This window comes from Chlorocebus sabaeus, chromosome 26, assembly GCF_047675955.1.
Source record: "Chlorocebus sabaeus isolate Y175 chromosome 26, mChlSab1.0.hap1, whole genome shotgun sequence".
NCBI lineage: Eukaryota > Metazoa > Chordata > Mammalia > Primates > Cercopithecidae > Chlorocebus > Chlorocebus sabaeus.
The window spans coordinates 6,729,230-6,753,086 of NC_132929.1; the positions used below are offsets into that span (position 1 = coordinate 6,729,230).

The 23,857-nt window shown below is 50.8% G+C and overlaps 1 protein-coding gene across 1 annotated transcript in view; it reads right to left on the reverse strand.

Annotated features, from left to right (window-relative positions):
* Positions 1-645: 645 nt before the first annotated feature.
* Positions 646-23,857, reverse strand: part of LOC140710362 (uncharacterized) — a 37,646-nt gene continuing 14,434 nt past the window's right edge. The window contains exon 4 of the mRNA XM_073011943.1: positions 646-752. The gene's annotated coding sequence lies outside the window, so the exon portion shown is untranslated. The remainder of the gene's footprint in view (positions 753-23,857) is intronic.

The window sequence follows — 23,857 nt, forward strand, 5'->3', positions numbered from 1 at the left end:
GGACTAACTGTGTGACCACCAGTGTCTTGGGCTGCCCTGCTGCCGTCCCTGGGGAGGGCCCTGCCCACACTGGCAGTGCCTAGGACTGGCCACCTGGTTGTCAAGGCAAGTAGCCTGGGGTGCTGAACAATTTAGGAATTGTTATTGCCAGGTCAAGCGAAAAGAACCTGCCCACTTCCTGCCGGCCCCTCCTCCTGGGTCCCTGGGAAGAACTGACCACCGGGATGCCCCGGGCCCATCTGCACCCCATGGGGAAGGGAGGCTGCCCAAGGAAGCAGCACAGCTCCACCAGGAGGACGGAGGCCTCAGTGCAGCTGGGAAAAGGGACCTGGGGCGTCCCAGAGACAGGATCTCAGAGGTGAGACGGACGGGTTCACAGGGAATGCAGTCTTCTCCTGGCAACTGGTCCCCTGTAAATGTCTGTTCTTCCCCTTTCACCTCAAAATAAATGTAAGTGTATGTGAAGTCTGTGAAAGCAGAAAGCAAAAATATCTAGTGTAGCTGTGTTTAAGCTTTTGTTAGAGAAAGCTGAGGACCATTGTGGCTACAACTCTTCTTACGGCCCCCAATTAGCACATCAGCCCAGACTCATGCATGAATGCCACATTAAGTGCAGTGGGGATCGTGACGGGTTCTACTCACTCAGAATCTCCAGACACAGGAAGAGGCTCACCCCGTCTGTCCACGGGACAGTCCTGGCCTGTTGGTGGTTTGTCCACAGGAGATTCGGCAATGTGTAAATATTCAGGAGACTGTAAAGAAAAAGAACACAAACAAATGAAGCATCCACCGGCTGAGAAAGGAAACCGCTGATTCACCCACAGAGGAGCAGGTGTGGATGGCAACGATGGGCCCATGCACTTACGGGAGGCTAACAGCTCCCTCTCCAGAATCTCTAGAGTAGCTGGAACTCCAAGGCTCTCCAGAGCGGCCAAATATCTGAAAAACCAAGTTACAGGTTGACCGTGATTCTCCCCCAAGTCTTCAAGTGAACTTTCATGTTTATTCCCAAAGGTCAGTGAGTACAGACAACTAATGATTTCGGGCCACAGGTAGCAGAGCTGCGTGCTAAGCTTATGGGGAATACATTTTTCAAGCCCTTCTGTAGGAAGATAAGGGAAATCTGGTGCCATTAATATTTCAGGTTTCATTTGCTCTGACAGGAAATGAAACACATTCATCAGGGTTCTGTTCCCAACTTGGTTTTTCTTTTTTTTTTTTTTTTTGAGACAGAGTCTCGCTCTGTCGCCCAGGCTGGAGGGCAGTGGCCGGATCTCAGCTCACTGCAAGCTCCGCCTCCCGGGTTCACACCATTCTCCTGCCTCAGCCTCCCGAGTAGCTGGGACTACAGGCGCCCGCCACCTCGCCCGGCTAGTTTTTTGTATTTTTTTTTTTTTTTTTTTAGTAGAGACGGGGTTTCACCGTGTTAGCCAGGATGGTCTCGATCTCCTCACCTCATGATCCGCCCTTCTCGGCCTCCCAAAGTGCTGGGATTACAGGCTTGAGCCACCACGCCCGGCCGAAACCAACTTGGTTTTTCAAAGTACAAAATGCTGCATGAGATACAGAGCTTGTGGAATTTGGGTTATTTATCTTAAAATAGTGCATGCCACACCTAGTAGGCTGGGGGATGTTTTTCCAAACACACTAAACAAACCCCTTGCAGAGAAAGGGCGATGGTGCCCACGTGCCGGTGCCCAGAGAAGCCATCAGATTAGCAGGTGACACTGTTGCTCCTTGAGACGCAGGTGGCCATCAGTGCTCAGCCAGCACCCTTACTGATCAGCACCATCTGCCTGGACTTCGCACAGAACTGAGCTGCAGAGACAGACACTTTGGTTCACGTCCCAGCTCTGCCACTGACATCCTGAGAAGACTATGTAACCTGCCTGTGCCTCAGTTTCCTTAGCATGAAGGATGATGGCAGCACTGAGATATGGGGGTTCAGGCTCCAGCTCCAGCACCTGCTCCCAACCCCTCTCACCCTCATCCTCCTACCACATCAAACGAGGGAGCTGACACCCATTCCTTAAGAGGTTCCTCCAGCTTTAACATCCATGGCTGCTGCCTTCCGACTTGCTACCTCCTCTCATCTGTGTTTCCTGCCTGCGAGCAGGAGGCCTCCTAAACCCAAACATTTATTCCCACCCCACGGGCCCACTCTGATACTGAAGCACAAGAGGGAGTACTGTCCATTCGGGGGAAACCCAGGCCAAACCCCACCTGCCTGCTCCCACCGTGGTGTGGGCATGAAGGGCACACCAAGAGCCAGGGACTCTAATGGGGCCCATGGAGACACAGTGCTGCATGACAAGGCCATGGCCTCCAAGCCACGGCGTGCAAAGCATCTGAGGTCCTGGGCCTACGCCCTGCCCATGGCTGCCTTGCCCTGTCACACCCCAAATCCCTGTGCCATCTGTGCCTCACCTCTTCTGTGCCCATGTTTAAATCTTTTTGTTGCTGTTGTTCCTCTAGAATCTTCCTGGCAAACTCCTATTCATTCTTGAAAACCCAGCTGGTGCAGGCATCTCTCAATTCTGGGGGTAATCACACTCTTCTCAGCCCTGTCTTCTTTCTGCAGTCCTCACAATCATTCGTGACCACTTCTCCCATTTCCTCTCAGGCTCCTACCTGGCCCTGAGAGGACACACAGTTTACAGACTGGACATGACGCTTTTGGCCCGTAAACCTTCAAATGCAGCCTTAAAGAAGGAAGATAAGTGCAAGCAAATGCAAAGGCTGAGGAGGAGCCTCTGGTAGATGAAGAGGGAGCATCGGGCTGGGAGTCAAAGATACTGGGCTACAGAGGAAGGAAGCTGCACAGAACACGCCACTGACGCCACACAGAGCACCGACAGCCATGTTCAAGCCCGTTCTTATCCCACGGACAAACGGGGCCAGCAGATGTTTCGGACTGAGGAGGGGTTTATCACATCAATATGGAGCAGGATGACCTGGGGGAGCAGGGCTCATCTGGGAGCCCCCAGAAAGGAAATGCAGAGGTTGCCCTGAGGGCCGAACATACACAGCCCGTCTGGGACAAGAGAGCTGCAGGACACTCACTGAGTCCACACTGCAGGGTGTGCTGACGAAGCTGTTCAGGAGACGCAGGGAAAGAGTTCCTCCCTGACCTCTGCCTCCTCTGGGAAGAACCAGCCCTGCAACCTGAGCCAGAGAACGCCTGGCCTGCCCAGCCGTGCCCCGTCAGCCCCCACAGCACGCCACACTGCAAAACCACCGTTACCTGCCACGGGCCGTGGGCTGCCGCCTGCCGCATGTTCCTGAGGCTAAGCATACAGCCGGTTTGACCCGGAGCAGAGGGACAGAGGTACAGCCTCCCAGGAACCCGGGAGTCAGCGGTTGTTCATTCTCCCTCCATTCAACAACCGTGGGCGGGGCTCAGGCTCCTGGCTTTCTGCGTGTCACAGTGCCCAGCAGATGACCCTCCCTGCAGGGCGTGTGTGGCATCCTGCCTCCTTCCCTTGGCTCAGCCTCTCCCCCAGCCCACCCAGGTAAAAGGTTCGCAGGGAAGGGCAGAACACTCCAGCAACTCTCAGATAATCCCCACAATTGGCTGGGGGCGGTGGCTCACACCTGTAATCCCAGCACTTTGGGAGGCCGAGACGGGCGGATCACGAGGTGAGGAGATCAAGACCATCCTGGCTAACACGGTGAAACCCCGTCTCCACTAAAAATACAAAAAAACTAGCCGGGCGAGGTGGCGGGCGCCTGTAGTCCCAGCTACTTGGGAGGCTGAGGCAGGAGAATGGTGTGAACCCGGAAGGCGGAGCTTGCAGTGAGCCCAGATCAAGCCACTGCACTCCAGCCTGGGTGACAGAGGGAGACTCCATCTCCAAAAAAAAAAAAAAAAAAAAAAAAAGGGAGAGAGAAAGAGAAAATCCCCACAATTAACTGGCAAGCGGCCTTGCCCAGCGTCGCAGTGAGCGGGTGGGACGGGAACCGCTCACTGATGTGGGCAACAACCCCAAGGAGGACGCCAAGCGACCATCGCCCGCTCTCCAGCTGCCATGGCAACACCCGGGCCAGCAGGAGCCTCTGCAGCCCCCTCCAACCGGGATCCTGCATAGGCCCCGCTGCAACCACCCCCACCCCCATCCCCATCCGCGCTACACCCACACGCATCAGGCACTCCTTTAAAATACATCCCGCCCGAGTGCTCCCACAACGATGCGGACGCCAGAGGAGCACCGGGATTCCTCCTTGCCGTGGCGGTGGCCATCTGCCTCACCTCGTCCACCTGGGAGTCCTGCTTCCTCCGAGGACAGGGGCTGGGGCCTGGAGGGGGCGCAGCGCATCAAGGCCGCTCCTGTGTCCCTCTCCCTTCAGGAGTGAGCCACGCCTCCTTCATGAGTTCTCCCTGTGTGCCAGTTGGCCGGGTGGCCCTTCCAGAATAAAGAAGGGGCTTGGCTGCCGAGGGCAGCAGCCTGGGTTGAGAGCCGGCTGTGTCACTGACCGGCTCCGTGGCACCAGGAACGCTGCTTCTTAACCTCCCCGTGCCTTTTCCCTCACCCACGGAGACCACAGGCAATGCTGCAAAACCCAAAGCAGGCCGCCTCAGCCTGCTGCGCCTCCCAAGCGCCCAGCAAATACTCGCAGTGATTCTTACCCCTCTCTGGGCAGAATCCTCGGAGACCGACTGGGAGCAGCTTCCTTGCCCCATGGTGGCATCGAAGCAGCAGGTAGCTGTGCTGGGGTAAGGCAGGTGAAAGGAGCACGGGAGGCTGCTGAGACCAGAGAGGAGCAGGGCGGGGCAGGGGCAGGGTGCAGTGAGTGCCGCTCCCAGAGACCAGCTGGCCCCCAGTACCCCTGCCCCACGCCACAGTAAGCCAGGGTGCCAAAGGATGTGACAAGAGGGTCTTCTCAAAACAGCAGTCAGCTAGTAAGACAAAAAGCAACTACCAATCTACTAAAACAAAGACATGGTAGCTGAGTCATTCCACATTTGTCAAAACCCATAGAATATACAACATGAAGAGTGAACCCTAATATGTTTCAACTGTGGGCTCCAGTTAATAATAATACTGCCTCATCAAAGGTAACGAATGTACCACACCAATGTAAGATGTTAATAATGAGGAAACGGGGAAATTGGGGTGAGGGGGTACAGGAGAACTCCCTAAACTTTCTGCTTAATTTCTCCATAAACCTAAAACTGCTGAAAAAAATAAGTCTATTCATTTGTTAATATGATAGTTGATTGACTCAAAGGGCTAAATGTGAGAATGGGATACCATTAAAGGGTCAATGGGTAAAGGGAAGATGGGGCTACGGGATTCTCCCAGAATGCAGTGCAAACCAGACCCTAGGAAGGAGCCCCGGAGGGGAGCGGGTTTCTCCTGACACTGGTGAGGGCCATCAGGCTCTGGGCACCATCCCAACCCCCCTCATCACAGTCCCTCTCTCTCCAAATTGAGGAGTGTTCATGAGAATTCTCAGGATTTTCGTTACGTACCGTCTTTCCCCAGTACTGCTTTCCTGGGGGTTTGGAGGGAGGGCAGGGAGGACGGGAACAGCAAAGGAGACCTTAGTAACCATGTCACCCTTTGCCCGGGTCCCTGGCTTCTCCCAGGCTGCCACATGTCCCACCTCATGGCCTCAGAGAGTCCCCCTCTCTCTATTGAGCTGTTGGCAGCGAACTGCTTTCTTGCTGGCTTTCCCTTTTTTTCAGAAGTGTATTTCTTTAGAATGAAATCTTTCAGAAAGGCAATTCAGCATTCTCTATCAAGACTTTAAACAGGCATATCCTTGTGCCCAAAAACTCCATTTCCAGGAGGACTCACATGTATAAAAAAGGATGTCTGAAGATTTTCATTGCCGCAGTCTTTTAAAAAATTAGAAACCTAAGTATCCATAAATAAGAGAATGTTAAATAAACGACGGCAGAGTTCACGTGCTGGAAGAGTCGACGGTGTTTTTAAAGAGGCAGGGCAACGCGCACTACAGTGAGGGATCTTACAGGCCTGTTTTCGAGGGAAAACGGCAAGTGAGCTACAGCGAGCACACGTGTGTAGATCCCAGTTACAGGTCCGTCAAGATGGCTAGAGAACACACACACTGCCCAGCCCATACACCGCGCAAAGGCACACAGAAAGGGGAAACCCCCACAGGCTTGTCAGCCATGTCCTCTGGGGAGGGGAGCGGGGAGAGAGGTGGGAGCAGAGGAGGCCTGGATATTTGACTTTATTAAAGATGTATGTACTGGTTGAGTGTTTCACCAAAACACATTTAATATTCACCGGCATTTTAATCAACCCCACCTGTGCGCCTTTGCGGGTCTCCTTTTCTAGCTGGGGAGATGTCGGCACTGAGACAAAATGACATGTGAGGAGAGGCAGACAGCCAGGGGAGGAAGCAGGACTTCCCACACAGGCTGCTGCTCTGGGCATCAGGAGAGGTGGCAAACAGGCTGGTCTCCTCCAGGAAGGCGGCCACTGGAGCAGAGGAGCCAGCCTCCCACGCGATCAGGACCTGAGCACGCCACAGGGCACAGCCAGAGACACCCGAAACACAGGAGGCGGTGCTGACCCAAGGGAGGGCAGGACCAGGGAATGTGCCGGCCAGGACAGCCGGGGGTGCGCAGGTGGGCAGTATTAATGTGGGAAAACAATCATTCAGTTTCATTCAATGAGTAGTTTGCATGCAAACGTGTGGTGTGTATGGGCTGTGCATGGTGTGTGTATGCTATTGTGTGGTATGTGTATAGTGTGTATGGTGTGTATAAGATGTCTGTGTGGAATGTGGTGTGTGGTATAGGTGATGTGATATGTATATAGAGTATGGTGTGGTGTGTCTATGTTGTCTATGGGGTGCATGTGGTGTGTGGTATGTATGGAGCAGTGTGGTGTGTATGGGGTGTGTATGTATGGTATTATGTAGTGTGTGTGTAATATGTATGAGGTGTGTGTGGTGTGTATATGTGTGTGGTGTGTATAGGGTGTATGTGTGGTATGTGAGGTGGGCATGGTATGTGTGTGGGGTGTGTGATGGGTGTGTAGCGTGTGGTATGTGTGGCATGTGTGTGGTGTGTATGGGGTATGTGCATGGTGTGTGGTGTGTGGTGCATATGGGGTATGTGTGTGGTGTGTGATGTGTAACGGTATGTGTGTGGTGTGTGAGAGGTGGGTATGGTATGTGTGTGGTGTGTGGTGTGTATAGGGTATGTGTGTGGTGTGTGGTGTGTATAGGGTATGTGGTGTGTGTGTGGTGGGTATGATGTGTGTAGTGTGTGTGAGGTGAGTACGGTATGTTTGCAGTGTGGGGTGTGTATGGGGTAACATGTGAGGTGGGTGTGATGTGTGTGGTGTGTGGTGTATATGGGTTAAGTGTGTGGTGTGTATGAGGTGGGTATGGTATGTGTGTGGTGTGTGGTGTGTATGGGGTATGTGTGTGGTGTGTGGTGTGTATGGGGTATGTGTGTGGTGTGTGGTGTGTATGGGGTATGTGTGTGGTGTGTGAGAGGTGGGTATGGTATGTGTGTGGTGTGTGGTGTGTATGGGGTATGTGTGTGGTGTGTGGTGTGTATGGGGTATGTGTGTGGTGTGTGTGAGGCGGGTATGGTATGTGTGGTGTGTATGGGGTATGTGTGTGGTGTGTGGTGTCTATGGGGTATGTGTGTGGTGTGTGTGATGTGTATGGGGTATGTGTGTGGTGTGTGTGAGGTGGGTATGCTATGTGTGTGGTGTGTGGTGTGTATGGGGTATGTGTGTGGTGTGTGTGAGGTGGGTATGGTATGTGTGTGGTGTGTGGTGTGTATGGGGTATGTGTGTGGTGTGTGGTGTGTATGGGGTATGTGTGTGGTGTGTGAGAGGTGGGTATGGTATGTGTGTGGTGTGTGTGGTGTGTATGGGGTATGTGTGTGGTGTGTGGTGTGTATGGGGTATGTGTGTGGTGTGTGTGAGGTGGGTATGGTATGTGTGTGGTGTGTATGGGGTATGTGTGTGGTGTGTGTGGTGTGTATGGGGTATGTGTGTGGTGTGTGGTGTGTATGGGGTATGTGTGTGGTGTGTGAGAGGTGGGTATGGTGTGTGTGTGGTGTGTGGTGTCTATGGGGTATGTGTGTGGTGTGTGTGGTGTGTATGGGGTATGTGTGTGGTGTGTATGGGGCGGGTATGCTATGTGTGTGATGTGTGGTGTGTATGGGGTATGTGTGTGGTGTGTGTGAGGCGGGTATGGTATGTGTGTGGTGTGTATGGGGTATGTGTGTGGTGTGTGTGAGGCGGGTATGGTATGTGTGTGGTGTGTATGGGGTATGTGTGTGGTGTGTGTGGTGTGTATGGGGTATGTGTGTGGTGTGTGAGAGGTGGGTATGGTGTGTGTGGTGTGTATGGGGTATGTGTGTGGTGTGTGTGAGGTGGGTATGGTATGTGTGTGGTGTGTGTATGTATGCACACACATGCACACCTGTGCACTGCAGGTAACAGGCAGGCTGGTGGCCCGGGACACACATTGATGACCAGCTCAGCGGAAGCCAGGCTCAGGTGGGGAGTGGCCAGGCCCCCATCAGCTCAGAACCCTGAATGCACTAAGAGACCAGGAGGAAAGAACGAGCTGTGTCCCCGTTTCTACCCAAAGCAGCTCTCACAAAGGGGCTGATCGGGGTCGTGCAGCCCAGGAATCCTGGGGAAGATATTTTCTGTAACTTTTCTCGGGAAGGGGAGGTCCGGAGTGCGTGGGCAGGACCAGTCCCTTATGGGCCATGCAGCTGAGCGAGGCGGCAGGACCCGGGAAGTGCGCCGCACGGGAGGAGGAGCAGCTTATAGCACAGCCACCCAGCTGCAATCCGGGTGGAATATCCAGCCGCACCCTCAGGCCCCGTGGGTGTCACAGAAGAACAAAGGCACTCCAAAAGGAAGCCACGTGCAGGATGGCCCCAAACCCCCAGGCATCCTTCAAATTTCTGCTGCAATTCTGAATCCTTCATCGATGAAGGTCAAATATACAGTATTTTTATATATACAGACCTTCCAAAACCTGCTTTCCCTTCAAAAGTCACCTAATACCATTACGCTCTCACACACCAGGCTCGGGGGTGAGCTGCCTCCCCAGGGTCTACACCTCAAAGTAGCCCCCGTGAGGGCCCCTGGGACAAGGAGGGGGAGCCTGACCGCTCCCCTTCCCTCTCTCAACTGCGGCACCGATGGAAAGTGCAAGGAGAACGTTTCTGACCCTTCCATTAGGAAACACGCTCACAGAATTAAAAAGCAAGTAAGTAATTTTCAGACTAGACACAACAGAAGACTAAAATATTTTTTAAAAACCCAATGTTTCACCTCAAGGACTTCCACATGGAGGGAGAAATAGCCTACCGTTGGCATAATTATCCAGGACCCCAGTGTTCCTAGAGGGGTGTGTGTGAGTGTACCCCACCGGCCCGCAGCCTGTCACTGCAGCCCAGGACAGGAGGCCCTAGGGAGGGGCCGAAGCTACTCACTGACCCAGATGTCAGACCACAGCAAGGACTATTCATGAAATAGAATCTACCAAACTGGCTTCAAAGTCACCAAACACAATGAAAGAAACTCGGTGACTTTAAGCTACAACTAGTAGAATTTTTTTAAATTTAAATAAGTGCTAAAGTTCTAAAGAGGGTGAGACCCACAAATGGGGGCTTCCTTGTCTCATGGGCTGCTGTGGCTCCAACCCCTAAGCCAGCAGCAGCACATACCGGGGCTCCACAAGGATTTCCTGAATCCATTCAGACACTGCTATGTAAAGACTGGAGGTCAGCAGACTGCCCCTTTCTACCTCCCGGTGGCGGACTACAGGAAGTAGACAGACACAGATCCCAGGACAGCTTCCCAGGGAGTGATTTGCAAACCTGGGCACAGGGGATTGAAGCCAGAGCCCCTAGGATCCTGGGAGAAGGGACAGGAGGTAGTACGGTGACCTGACAGGTCCCAGAGATGGAACAAGGCGACAGGTGCAGTGGTGGGCATGGGCCACTGCTGAGCAGCCTGGTGGTCCCAGCAAGGTGTGAAAGGGCACCAAGCCTCCAGATGCTGCCCCGCCTGCTCCTCGAGCTATTATGAGGACAAACCCAGCTGACAGATGTGGAGGCTCTGGTGTCACAATCATCGAGGATCCCTCTGTCAGGAGGGGTGGCACACGCTTTCACCCCAGCTACTGAGCAGCCTGACCCAAGCCAACCCCTGTTGACCCAGAAGTTTTTGCACTTGATCCTTGCCCATCTACGGTACACACAAACTGTAGTGCAGACACATGCTGCTTCATATATAACAAAACGCAATGGTGCCTGTCGAGATAGCGCAGATGCGTGAAAACAACTAGAATACTAGAATGCAAGCTCATTGGAGCAATAAAGCCCTCTGGCTCGGCCACGCGGTGCCTGGCACACAGTAGGTATTCAACAGGTATTTGCTGAATGAAGAACGAATGGATCAATGGATGTCTTTAGAACCTTTTCCTTATAAACATTTAAATGTGTGCTTTCAAAGTAAACACACACACAGGTTCTCAAGATACCTGCAAGTAAAAGGCCTAGGGAAAAAGAATAAAAGAATCAAAATCAGGATACATGAGGGCCCTCCTCTGACATTTCTGCAGCCTGAAGGATTGCTCAATAATGTAGCGGGGTGCCTGCCAGAAATGAGGCCAGCTCCTCTCCTGCCTCCAGGGAACCTGAAGAGTAAAGAACAGAGACAACTTCTGGGAGGTGCTCGGCTGTGTCCCCAGGCCTAAGCGGTAACATCCTGTAACAACCAGGCAGCCATCAGGACTCTCCAGCCTGAGCCCCTTCACCCTGCTGCTCCAGGCGGTAAGCAGCGACAGCTAGAGCTCAGGGCTGTTATGGGCTCCTTGCCTTAGCAATGCTGTCTGGGACTGGACGTGGTGCCCAAATACAAGATCCAGTCCTGATCATCCCCCGCTGCATATTCTAAAACGCCTCCTCAGTGAGGCCACAGTTTCTACATTTCAGATTTCAAAGCACAAAAGGACAGATCTTTGAATAACCCACATGTCGTAATCCGTAGTATATTCTCAGAAACACAGTCTCTCCTCCGGCCTTTCCTGGAAATGGCCTGACTCTTACATGTCACCAAATGGATGGGAAGTAGCATCTCCATGACCCAAAATATGAAAACTGGAAACACTTCCAGGTCTTCCCAATAGCAATAAAAATTATTGAATAGAATTTCATATTAAGCCCATTTAATAGAAGTCAAAATATCTCAAGCACATACACTATTAGAGGGAACTGATAGGAAACTAAAAATTCAAGCATACAGCAACGTAAATAAAATGAAAAAGTGAAAAAAAAAATCACTTCATTGCTATACAGGATTTCCAAAGATGATGCTCTTGAAATCGCTTTTAAAACAATATGTTCCAACTTCCCACTAATCCAAATTACTCTAGTGACGTCTGGCTTCAGCAGCTCACTGCAAATATGCAGCCTCATTATTTTACTTGGAATGGTAATAGCGAGGAAGCATCTATTTCCATCCCTCCATCACTAAGGCTAACATAAACCTATAATCTGCACTGAAACTGTTCCACTTCTGATTAGAATCAGAAACACTTCCAGATGGGCTCAGCACAGCCAAGGGGGGACTGTCCCACAAGGCCCTGGTGTAGGGGTGGGCAAAGGAATCATGGCAGCAGCTACCTTTTGTTTTTTTAAATGTGAAACATTTCTGAATGGCTAAAGCAACATCTATGTAATTTAAATGCTCTATTGAGATGAAGAAAAAAAAAAGAATACATGCTCAGCTCCAGAGACATGTAAACGAGATTGGGGGACAGAAGGAAGTGCATTAATTCCCTCCACGACCCCTGAATAGCACTGGTAGGTCTGAACATCTTATCTCCATGAAGCAGGCCAGCAGGCAAGCCAGCTGCCACCTCGTCCTGTGCAAACCACAGGCACCGTCCCCAAAGCAGGCAAATGACTATCTTATTTGTTCAGGGGAAACAAAATGGTCCAGGGTTGGTAGCCGAGTTTTCTTCCCAGCAAGACCTAACTGCTGTCATCTTTCTCTGGGACCCAGCCTCCCTGAATAGAGTGAGAGGCAGCCAGCAGAACCCAAAATGTTCTGACCACAGGCTCCTCCCTACAGAGCACAGCTCAGTGCAACACAGTACCCAAATCCAAGACGCAGAATCCATGAAGACAAAACCTTCTGCTCCAGAAGGTACTTACAGGAACTCAAAATTCAAATCACATCTTATGGTTCTTTTTTTCTAACATAATCAATTATTTCTTACTGCAAAACCTAGAAGATGTTTACCATTTATACCCGGAAATGGTTCCTCAGAAAATAACCACAAAATGTAAATTATTCAGTGACCCATCTTTCTGGAAAAGAACAACCCCATACGAAATTGAGGTACTGCCCCAAAAATCAAGACGACAGGCCCTGAAACTCTAAATATCTGAATTTTTAAATAGCTTCTCATCAAGCCCATTTAATAGAAACTATGTCAAGCAGACATACTATTAGAACTGACATGAAAATAAAATTTCAAACTGACACAGCTATAAAAAAAAATGAAAAGAGAAAAATTGCTTCATTGCCTTTTAGGATTTCCAAAGATGATGTTCAACCCAGCCATGGTTCTGATCTCCAGGAAAGTAATTGCTGTGGTACAAAAGGACAAGGGTTAAAAGAGAATGGTGGGAGCTCTCTTTCCCAACTACTGCAGGCGGGGTGATGCACAGGCTTTCAGCACCACCCAGGGTGCCCGGGGTTGAAAACTCCTTCACCAACGCCCCCATGGGTGGGAAATACTCGGATCTTCATTCCTGTGACACAAGACCTTGAAGGTTGCTGAAAAATGCTAGTCCCATCTGACTGGGGCAGCATTTTCATTTATTGCACACCATTCAGATTTTGGCAGGAATCATTGTGCTGGATACCATTATCCCACCAATCACTGAGCACTTCTCATTTCCTGCCCCTGGTGCTGTCGGATACCTTCGGCAAGCTGCCGTCCCTGCCCACCCACCTGAGGACAGAAACCTCCAATCCTGCTTTGCCAGAACTGACCAGTGTGTCTGACAGATGGTCAGTCCTTTGCTGTACATGGCCCTAAAAAAAGGAGACAATTCTTTCGCTCAGACCAAAGTAAGCAAATGCTGAAAGGGCTTATAATGAAACATCACATTCCCCAATCTGGACTTCCCCACTCTGCTGGCCATCCTTGTCATTATTTCTGATTTTAATTCTACTGGTGGCTATTTTTCACCTCTCTAAATAATGTTAAACTCTCTTTCCGGGTATATCAACTTCGGATAATATGTATTGGCATCCCATCATGAGAGGTGAGCTTTGCAAGCCACGACCTCCCAGGCCCTGGTGCAAGTGACCAGAGGATCGCACCAGCTACTGCAGTCATGCAAAGGGGATTTCCATTTAGCAAGAGCACTGGGATAAAAGAGAGCCTTCCAGGAGCTCCCACCTAATTCTGGGAACACAGAAGCATCCTTTAGAAGCCCTGTGGTCACACAGCCTTCAGGATGGATACAGGCTCTTTTCTTTTCTTTTTTTAGAAGACGGAGCCTTGCTCTGTCGCCCAGGCTGGAGTGCAGTGGCATAATCTTGGCTCGCTGCAAGCTCTGCCTCCCAGGTTCACGCCATTCTCCTGCCTCAGCCTCCCGAGTAGCTGAGACTACAGGTGCCTGCCAACACGCCCAGCTAATTTTTTTCATTTTTAGTAGAGACGGGGTTTCACCATGTTAGCCAGGATTGTCTTGATCTCCTGACCTCGTGATCTGCCTGCCTCGGCCTCCCAAAGTGCTGGGATTACAGGCATGAGCCACCGCGCCCGGCCGGCTCTTTTCTTAACTTTATAAAGCCCGAGATAGGCTGGTAGTAACGTGGCATGTCGCTGCTGCACTTTGGGGGCAGGAACTGGCTCCTGCTCCAGTTTGCATCCTGTGTGCCCAGCACCTGTGCCAGCACCCAGCTCAATGCAGGATGCGCAGGTAGCTTTGGCCTGTCCACCCAACCCTTGCAGAGGCGACCAAGATGAAGTCCTCATTGGCATCCTGGATTCTTTCTACTGTGTGAGATATTCTCGATGTCCGAGGGATGAACCGCAAACAAAACATGGTCTATCCATACAACGTGGGCAGTACACAGCCCTAAGAAGGAAGTAAGTTCTGACGCACGCCACAACACAGGTGGGCCTTGAGGACATCACGCGAAGTGAAAGAAGCCAGTTGCAAAAAGACAAATGATTGTATGATTCCACTCAGATGTGGCACCTGGAGTCATCAAATTCACAGGGACAGAAAGTAGAATGGTGGCTGCTGGGGGCCGGGAGAGGGGGAAGCGGGGCCGGGAGAGGCGGAAGCAGGGCCGGGAGAGGCGGAAGTGTTTAATGGACACAGAGTTTCACACTGCAAGATGAAGAAGGTTCTGGAGATGGATGGTGGTGATGGTTGCACAACACTGAGTGTATTTAATGCCACAGAATCATACACTGAAAAATATTTCAGATGGTAAATGTCATATGTATTTATCGCAATTTTTAAAAACTGAAAATATTAAGATATCTTTGATGTCAGATGCCAGGAGAGCGAGGTCAGGCATCTCACCAGCCAATTCTCCCAGAATGTTTCCTCCATCAGGTAACCAGGAGCCCAGTGTAAAATCAACATTAATCTCAGTGGGCCAGGCACGGTGGCTCACGCCTGTAATCCCAGCACTTTGGGAGGCTGAGGTGGGCAGATCACGAGGTCAGGAGTTCGAGACCATCCTGACTAACATGGTGAAACCCCACCTCTACCAAAAATACAAAAAGTTATCCAGGCGTGGTGGCGGGAGCCTGTAGTTCCAGCTACTTGGGAGGCTGAGGCAGGAGAATGGCATGAACCCGGGAGGCAGAGCTTGCAGTGAGCCAAGATCGCACCACTGCACTCCAGCCTGGGGGACAGAGCGAGACTCCGTCTGATAAATAAATAAATAAATAAATAAATAAATAAATAAAATAACTTCAGAGGAGTGATTCCATCAGGGACTGACAGGGGCATGACTTACTATCGGAGGACAAGGCAGGAGTCACGGAAGATGGCCCACGCTTGCTGTGAACTGTGAGGAGCATGCAAAACCTCTTACCCAGGCCCAGAGGACTGCCCTGTCTACAGCACAAGCAGCTCAGGGCCAACGGCTGGCTCAGGAAAACCCCGGGGTCCAGCCAGGTCACAGGCACAGGCCTGCACTCACAGGGTACTTCAGAGAGGACAGAGGTGTCACTGCAAATGCATAAGAGGATATTTTCACCAAAGGTAAAGTGGACTTTTAAATAACATTAAGGTTTTTAAACAGATTTTAGAAATGAAAGGGTTCCCCCTGCCTATGTCAAGAACCTGAGTTTCTTTCTGATACTTGGGAAGGCCCCTTTAGAGTTGGTTCAAATAGAAAACACACCATCGGCGGCCACTCCCCTGGGGAAAGGCAGACTTTACGGCTGAAAGGGTCACCTGAGTGCTCCTGGTTTTCAGCCCCACACGGAGTGGCTCAGGTGCCCATTCATTTTATGAGCCAGCCTTACAGAGAGGCATAGATACGGGGTCATGTCTGTGATGGGACACAAGCGCTACCCTTCCCGAGCATTGATCCTGAGACTGATCAATCCTGAGCATTGATGTCTGCGAAAACAAATCACTTAGGTGCAGAGACACCACAATGACCATCCCGCCAGGGGCTCCCGCCTGATTCCTCCCACATCCTGGTCAACATCCCCGGCCAACAGCGGAGCCCACGGACAGCTGCTCTGCCTGGCTCCTGCTGAAAGGAGGATTCTAGTCAAAGGATAATAGAAAAAGGTTAGGGGGAAATGAAAAAAGAAGAGGAATGAAGAGGTAATGGCCCTTTAAGATAACAAAGTCACCAAAACCCACAGTAACTTGCACGGTGGATAGCGGCACAAGAATAAAGCGGTAAATTAGAATGGAGAATCCAGAAACACAGGAGAAACACTCAGAACACAGCAGCAACTTAACCCATGACAAACCTGCCAAAACAGAGAGGTCAAAGTGGCTGACTAGGAAATTAAGTTGGAAAACTGAATACTCCTACAAAGAAATCTACATCCCCAACTCACACCATATCTAAAATACATTTTAGATTGAATAAGAGATGTAAATGTAAAAAAATCTGGACTATCAAGTATTAGCACAACATGCAGGAGGGTGTTACATATATTAGGGTAGAGAAACCCCTTCTCTAAGTAAAATACAAAATTCAGGGTAATTAAAAAAGCAACCTTGATAGATTTAACAGTGTAAGAACTCCAAATTTTTGCATTGCCAAATATGTCTTTAAACAAAATCATAGGACAAATGGCATCTGAGAAAAAATATCTGCAATGTATACAGCAAATGAGGAACAACGCTATGTACCAAGAACACCTATAAATCAACAAAAAAATAAAACCTTCAAAAGTCAAGAGGAAAACAGGCAAGGATGAAAAAGAGAATTAGAAGGAGAAATTCAAATCAGTATTAAGCACACAAGAAGCAGCGTGTTGTCATTTACAATTTTTACAAATACAAAATGAAATAAGCTATCACTTGATACCCACATGACTGAATGAAACCACAAAGATTGATCATGTTCAGAGTGTCGATGTCCAGAGAGTGTCAGCGGGGACACCGCTGCCCCACACGCCAGCATCATTTAAAATGGTCACCACCTGTCCAGAGAGCAACTTGGCAATATCTGTTGACACTCTGAATGCCCAAACCATTCAGCCCAGCAAGTCCACCTCTAGGAACCTATGCTACGAAAACAACCCCACGCAGACGCAAGGGTTTAATGTACGAGACTCCACATGGGAGCATTCTCCATGAGTGTGAAAAATGGAACAACCCTAAAATTCAATAAGTCAATGGCAAGTGTCAGAGAGATTAATGCTGCTTCCAGCTTCATCCAAGTCCCTCCAGAGGACATGAACTCATTCTTTCTTATGGCTGCATAGTATTCCATGATGTGTATGTGCCACGCTTTCTTTATCCAGTCTATCATACGATCTGCACGTGTATCCCAGAACTTAAAGTTTTTTAAAAAAGAATGATACTGCTATGCACAACAGACAAGGCACCATGGCTAAGACACACAGCTGGAGGATCGAACTGCAAATCTTATTTACAATAGGATCTCATTTTGTTGAAAAATACTTTTAAAATATGTATTTGTGCAAAAGACGAGTAAAATATTTCCACAGACAGAAAAAAAATGGGACGAATCTCCACCAAACTGTAATAATGATTATCCTTGTGGGCGCTGAACAGGGCAGTGGTAAAACTTGGGGGGAAGCTTTCATTTTCTATTCTACATGATGCATTTCTGTAAAGTTCAAGTCCTTATAAGTAGTACATTTTAACTTCATTATCAGAAAAAATATTTAAAGGATCTTAAGATCTAGCATGTTAGACACCAGCCCCCACTGAAGGAGCCAGAGTCCTTCTCAACCCCAAATTCCACTGCCAGAAAAATGGCACCTTTCTCCTCCAGATATACAAGATAATTGCTAGAAGACAGGATTTTTAAAACAGAGATATCAAGCCAGGTGCAGTGGCTTGTACCTGTAGTCCCAGCTACTCAGGAGACTGAGGCGGGAGGATTGCCTGAGCCCAGGAGTTCAAGTCCAGCCTAGAGACAACATAGCAAGACCTCCACCTCAAAACACAAAACAAAAACTACCGATGGCAGATCTATTTGTTTTAATGATTAGCTCTGCTGGGCAGTGCTGCCCCTCAGACCTTGACCTACCCAGGCAGCCTCTAGCTATTAAACACTTCTCAGTATTGGAGAATGAAACAAAATAGACAAGCACTTTACAATTCACCAGAAGTTCCCAAGGGATTTGCTTCTACGCAGAGAAAATAGTCTAGTCCGTTTTTCCGAAAACTTGCTTTAAAGTCCAATTTTGGGGTATTGATGTAGATGGTTCCATTTTAACTTCTCCAGCCAGAGAAAATCTAAAAATTCCTCCTCCCAGCTCAACAGAGCAAATCCACCTATTGCTTCTGCAAAAGGAGGACAAAGATCCTCCCGGGGCCGCAGAATTCGGCAGCTTTTCCTTGGATTCCTAGGGCAACCAACAGCTCCGGGACACCAGGCCAAGCTTCAAAAGGCAGCCTGCCAGCCATCGGACTCCCAGGCACCTGTGCAGTCCCAGGCGGTTGAGCAACTGGGGGAGGGCTTGGTTTCAACCTACTTGCCAGATCACCAGCGAAATAAGATATGTTTGAAAGAAATAACTGCACATGAGCCAGGGCTCTGGGCCCCAGCCCATCAGGCCAATGGCCAAGCCCCTCAGTGTGCTGGTGAGCGGGATGATCAGAAAAGGCCTCTCTCCCTGGAATAACTAACAGTCTCTCTCCAGCCCCACTCCCACTGCCTTGTGTGTCATGGGAAGTCTCTGAGATTCTCCACCGGCTTCCCCACACGTTCTTGATTTCCTCTCCAAACACCATCAGCCAGCCTAGGAAGCTGGGTCACAGGGAGTCTGCATGCTGCAGACACTGAGGGGTGTTGCAACGCTGTTTGCTGGACACACAGTCTGCGTGCTGCAGATGCCAAGGGGGGCCGCCAACACTGTGTGCTGGATGCTGCTCAATGGTGTACCATCAAATGGGTGTGAGGAGGAAGGGAAGAGGGAAAAGGAAGGAAGAGGGGAGGGCAACCCCTCCCTCTCACTGTCAGTGGGCAATAAAACTTTTCCGGATGTCAATCAAAAAAGCCTTAACGTTTTGCTCAGCCATTCTACTCCTGTACATTTATCGTAAGGGATCATGACTATCTGCCAATAAAAAACAAAAAACACAACTACAAGGATGTGTATTACAGCATTCATTCACAGCAGAAAAACATTCTAAACAAATTCAATGTCCAACCCTGGAGTCCAGCTCCAGAAAGTACAAACTCGTATGGCTGGGTGTGGAAGAAACCGTCCATGATTGTGCAAAGAGCTCCTCATATACCGTCCAGGAGAAGGCACGCCGGCAGCCTGGGTGCCCAGGCACAGGGAAGAATCGTGGGCGAATAACAGGAGGGCCCCTGGCAGGTGGAGTCGGCTATCTCAAAGCTTCTTCCTTTTGCTTTCTGCTATCTCTATTTTCCAATACAATGAATGAATTCATATGTGATAACTAAAAATAATGTTTTTTAAATAAAAGTGTTCTTTCTTGCCAAAAGTCGCTGTAATGCTAAACTGCTGAGTTGAGGCATATGAAGTTGCCTATATTGGATCACTTTTTGACATACAGAAATAACAGTTTCATATGGTTCAACCTAATTTTGTCACAAAATCCGGATGAGTGGTAAGACCCATAGGAATCACTTCCTTTGACTTGTCCTTGTCCCTTCGCAGGGACAAGTGAGGAGGCTGTGACTTGCCCAGGGCCTCGGCAGTGTAGGTCTTCCGCCTTCCAGAAGGGTCCTTCCCACCACCGGCCCACCACACAGCACTGCCTGTCCCTCACCCAGCACCTCCCCTGTGCCAGGTCCTGGCTCTGTCATGACTCACGTCATCTTGCAAAGTGGATGTCATTGCCAGCAGCAAACCAGACTGCAGGGAGCCAGTGGGGTCCCAGGAAGGCCCCTCTGACTCTCCACTGAACCGCAGCTGTCCCTGCTGACTCCACGAGACCACGGGGTCCCCGCCCATTTACGGGACAGCAGCTCTGCCCTCCCTGGACTCTCTTTCATTTCATCCCGGGCCTCCACCACAAATACAGGCACTGACCCTCATGTAAGTTGAAGCTGAAATGGCCATTTCAGCGGCCAGGGCTGGTTTTCTGTGTCCCCAGCAGGCCCCCCTTTCAGCAGGAACAAAGTGGATCGACCAGTTACTCAGCTATACCATGGCCATAAATGCTCAGGTGCCAGCCCAGTTCATGAAGATGTTGGCTGTCTTTTGCCTCCTCACTGGACGGTCAACAGCACTTACAACAGTTTTGGTCACTATCGTCTATTGTGACCAATGTCACCCCCACCAAAAAACATGGTCCCTGTCACTGACTGTAAGTGAGCCCAAGGGGCTGACCAGGGGATCGAGCATCACAGGACACATTCGTCTTTTCTAGTGAACATAACAGAAAGCCAGAGGCCAGGGACACTGCTGCCGGTGTCATCAGACCATAGAACCTGGCCGGCACCCCAGAAAGTGAGCTGGGCCATAGGACGTCAGCAAACCAGGCTTTGATGTTTTGTTTTCAAAATCTTCCATGCTCAAGTCACTGGGCTTCTCTCTCTCCCAGGGATGGCCCCCAGCACCCAGGCAGGCTGCGTTTGGGAAACCAGTCATTTTCAAGCACCCAGAAACTTGGGTCACTAAAACACACATATTCTAAATACTAACATGAGCTTGCCCCCCAGTTTTCATGGGAACAGTAAAGATGGACCAAAAAGGATGACAAAGCTGAGGGTCCTGAGACAGAGGGGAGAACAGTGAGGTTCGGAGCCAAGGCCCCACCACCGGGGACATGGTGGAGGGACACAATCTGCCTTCCAACAATCTTTTATAGACTTCATTTTTAGAACAGTTCTAGACTTAGAGAAAAACTGAGCAGGCTCCACAGAGTTCTCATATACCTACAGCCATCTTCCACGATTATTAACATCGGCATACATCAGCACAGCATATTAATCAGAATTAATGAATCTCGATGCACTATTATTAACTCAAGTCCATACTTCCCTGGGATTTCCACAGTTTCTCCCTAGCGCCCTCTTTCTGCTCCAGGACCCCCTGCAGGACAGCACATCACGCTCAGCTGCTGCATCTCCTCAGGCTCCCTCCACCTGAAAGGGAAGAGGGCCCTGCTCTTGGCTGTGACAGCATCTCAGAGTGTCCTTAGTTTTGACGGACTTGATATTTTGAAGAGCACTGGCATAGTATTTTGTAGAATGCCCCTCAACCGGAATTTGTCTGGAGTTTTCCTCCTAATGATGTAGTGGTAATGGATTTGGGGGAGGATGGGTACAGAGGGAAAGTGCCCTTCTCCCCAGCGTCACCCAGGGCACGTGCCACCCACATGACTTGCTGTTGGCGCCAACCGTGGCCCCAGGCTGAGGCAGTGTGTGTTGGGTTTCTGCTTCTCCTTTCTGTACTGGGCTCTGTGGACGGAGGTCACTGGGTGCAGCCCACATTGGAGGAGTGAGGATGGAAGTGCACCCCCCTTTACCCTTGGGTTTGTATGACCCCCCATCTCTGATGCCCACTTCACTCAGGTCTGAATCTTCCCTCCTGTTGCCACATGTTGCTGGAGCCCCATCTGGCCCTTTATTCTTCCCCTCCCCCACCACAGACCCCCACCACACACACACACACACACACACACAGACACACACACACCAAAAGCTCCCAAGGGCAGGGTCCAGGCTTCCCGACGCTGGTTTGTGTGTGTGCCAGAACCCAGCATGATGCCCTCGGCACTGCAAACACTGGAACGCTCACTCCTGAGACGTCCCCAACCCCGCAGGGTGGCCAGGCAGCAGTCCACAGGCCAGCATGGGCAGGGAGACTCTCTGGCCACAGGCCAGCTCCCACATCAATCACCCAGAGCAAAAACAGTCAGGGGCGTGGCCACGGCACAGGGAGATGAGAAGGGGCTGCATCCAGGACCACTCAACCCTTCCCCAGGTATAATAAACAATGCCACCCCCCAACCACAAATGCGGGAGATGCAGCTGGAAAGCGTCCAGGACACAGGGAAGTCATGCGTCTGTGCTTCTGAACCACACACACATACAGAAAACCCACCCCAAATCCCAGCTGTGCTGAAGGCAAGGACAGGCCCATAGGAAGAGGGGCTTTCCATAGTGCAAATGCCAGCCAGGAGACCACAGAGAGAGCCTGGCCCAAGACACAGGGCCGCGTCATGCCAGGCTGGCTCCCACTGGATCTGGGAGGGTGGGGCACGGCTCAGACAACCCCAAATCCCAGAGCTGGGCGGGGGGCTGGAGGTGGGGGCAGTACCACCAGGCCCACTCCTCGGACACCCTTTCAGATCCTCAGGCCACGGTGATGGCTGATGAAGCCATTGTGCTACCTAAGCACTAGGACAGAGTCAAGTGTGCCTGCAGTATGGCTGGAGACACAAAATCTCTCTGAGGTCCTCCAGTGACCGCATCACACGACACCAGCTTGCTTCATGCACATCCCTGGGAATGGCCACCGGAGTATCGCTGCGCTTGGTACTCCAGTCTCTCTGACATGGGATGAGGTGTGGAGCTGTTGAAACCATTTGACCACTTTCCTGGAGTAGCTACTCAGTTCCAGGTGCTGTGCCAGGTGCTGTGATCCAGGGGTCAGCCCCAGCCAGAGGCAGGGCAGTGGGCCGCATGTATGTGGGCAAGGGTAAGTTGTAAATATACAATTTACAATACATATTACAAGGAGGACCTGGGTGAGGGGATGTACAAATGAGTGAGTGTCTGCCTCTCTGCCAGGCAGCCAGTCAGCCCCAGGACAGAGACACACAAGAGAAGTCCTTGCAGGGTGAACAGGCTGCAGATGGGACAGGACATCCTGACAGGGAAACAGGACACACAGGGGCACTGCCCAGGCTAAAGGGCTCAAAACGCCGGGAAGCAGCCCCCGACGGCTCATCCTCACATTTGTAGAAGCAGCCACAGCAACAAAGGGCACAGCAAAAAAAAAAAAAAAAATCACATTTACAAATGTCACCAAATGTACCGCAGTAGTAAAATGCCAAGGTGACAGGGAGAGTCTGTCAGGACAGCTCCCTTGGCTGGAAAGAAGATGACAAAGCCACAGGGAGGCTTCAGTTTGAGCAACGACAACGTGTCACCAACCATAAAGTGACCTGAATGAGTGGCCAGGGCAGTGGATGCTGGTCTCTGTCATGTGGGACCCTCAGAGCCCCTGAGAGGGCACAAGGGACATTCCCTGAAGATCCACCCAATGCTGTCGTCACCACAACGCTGATGCACGGTGCCCAGCATTAGTGATTAGCACTGGGGAGAACAGCATCTGCCACCCATTCCCACGCAGCCACACTGCCAGGCTGTTCAGGTCTGATGAGCCCGAAGAAGCCTGGGTCCGGCAGGGAGAGGCCGGGAAGGAGGGTTGGGAGGACCTACAGGGCACAATGTCAAGGTCTGGTGCAAACAAAGGCTCTGCTTCTGCCACCCGTGACCACAGCCCAGTCCTCCTGTGTGGGGCTCCAACTCCTCACCTGGAGTAGCTACCGAGTTCCAGGTGCTGTGCCAGGTGCTGGGATCCAGGGCTCAGCCCCAGCCAGGGGCAGGGCAGTGGGCCTTTCTAAAGGAACTGACACAACGCTGAGGTCCTCTCCCCGGGGGTCCCTCACCTCCCGCTCTCTGACCCTCCACCCCTGCCCTGCCTCCTCCTCGCCTCTCCCGACACTATCCCACACTTCACACCACTGTGTCGCAAACCATCTGGGGGAAAGACTGGTTTTTTCCCAGTATATTACAGATCTCTACTTTTGCAAAATAAAATAAAACTGAATTACTACCTAAACAAATTTTTTTTAAAGACATTCCTCACTTTATTATCCGATCCAACACACAGAGGCAACCACGAAGGTCTCTACAGGCTTATTCTGCATTTCTACACCCTTAGACCTATGAATCGGAAACAGTCCGCAGACAGCACAATTGCAGGAATGCCGTGACCAGGCCTGCACGCGTGTCCAGCCCAAAGTCTCCCAGTGCCTCGGTAGGAGGCTGAGGAGGAAGTGAACTCACATGCACAGATGAGCTGTACAGAGCAAGGCCAGGCACACACGACGCCCAGAGCATGTGGAGGCCTCCAACCGGCCGCAATGCAAAATGGCTTCCAGGAAGCCTTAGGTGAAGCCACACCACGGCTGTGC